At 43.0% G+C, this 284-nt stretch overlaps 1 protein-coding gene across 3 annotated transcripts in view; it reads left to right on the top strand.

Moving 5' to 3' along the window:
- The window catches only part of LOC308688454 (uncharacterized protein), a 30,148-nt gene that overhangs the window by 28,286 nt on the left and 1,578 nt on the right, over window positions 1-284 (top strand). The gene's annotated exons all lie outside the window — the stretch shown is intronic.

Below are 284 nucleotides of genomic sequence, written 5' to 3'. Positions count from 1 at the left end.
AGTTCTTTTTCAAAGTTCAGGAATTTTCAGGGGTGGGACTTGGGCGCTGAACATGCTGATTGGTTGAGTTCATGCAGCATTTTGATTGGTTGACACGCAGCATTTTATTTTAAAAGTCTGTTGCGGTGCGTGCGTGCAGTAACAGTTGTTTGCTATTCGAATCAACAATGGAGTTTAAAAAATACGACCGATGGACTGACGACGAGGTTCAGGCTTTATTAAGCTAGTAGCGTGCAGGCCTATGTCACCAGACTAATCTGCATAATCTTCATGGCACTTTAGAC

Source organism: Scardinius erythrophthalmus (genome assembly GCF_964197995.2).
Source record: "Scardinius erythrophthalmus genome assembly, chromosome: 3".
NCBI classification, from domain to species: Eukaryota; Metazoa; Chordata; class Actinopteri; order Cypriniformes; family Leuciscidae; genus Scardinius; species Scardinius erythrophthalmus.
This window is presented reverse-complemented; position numbering and strand designations above follow the sequence as displayed.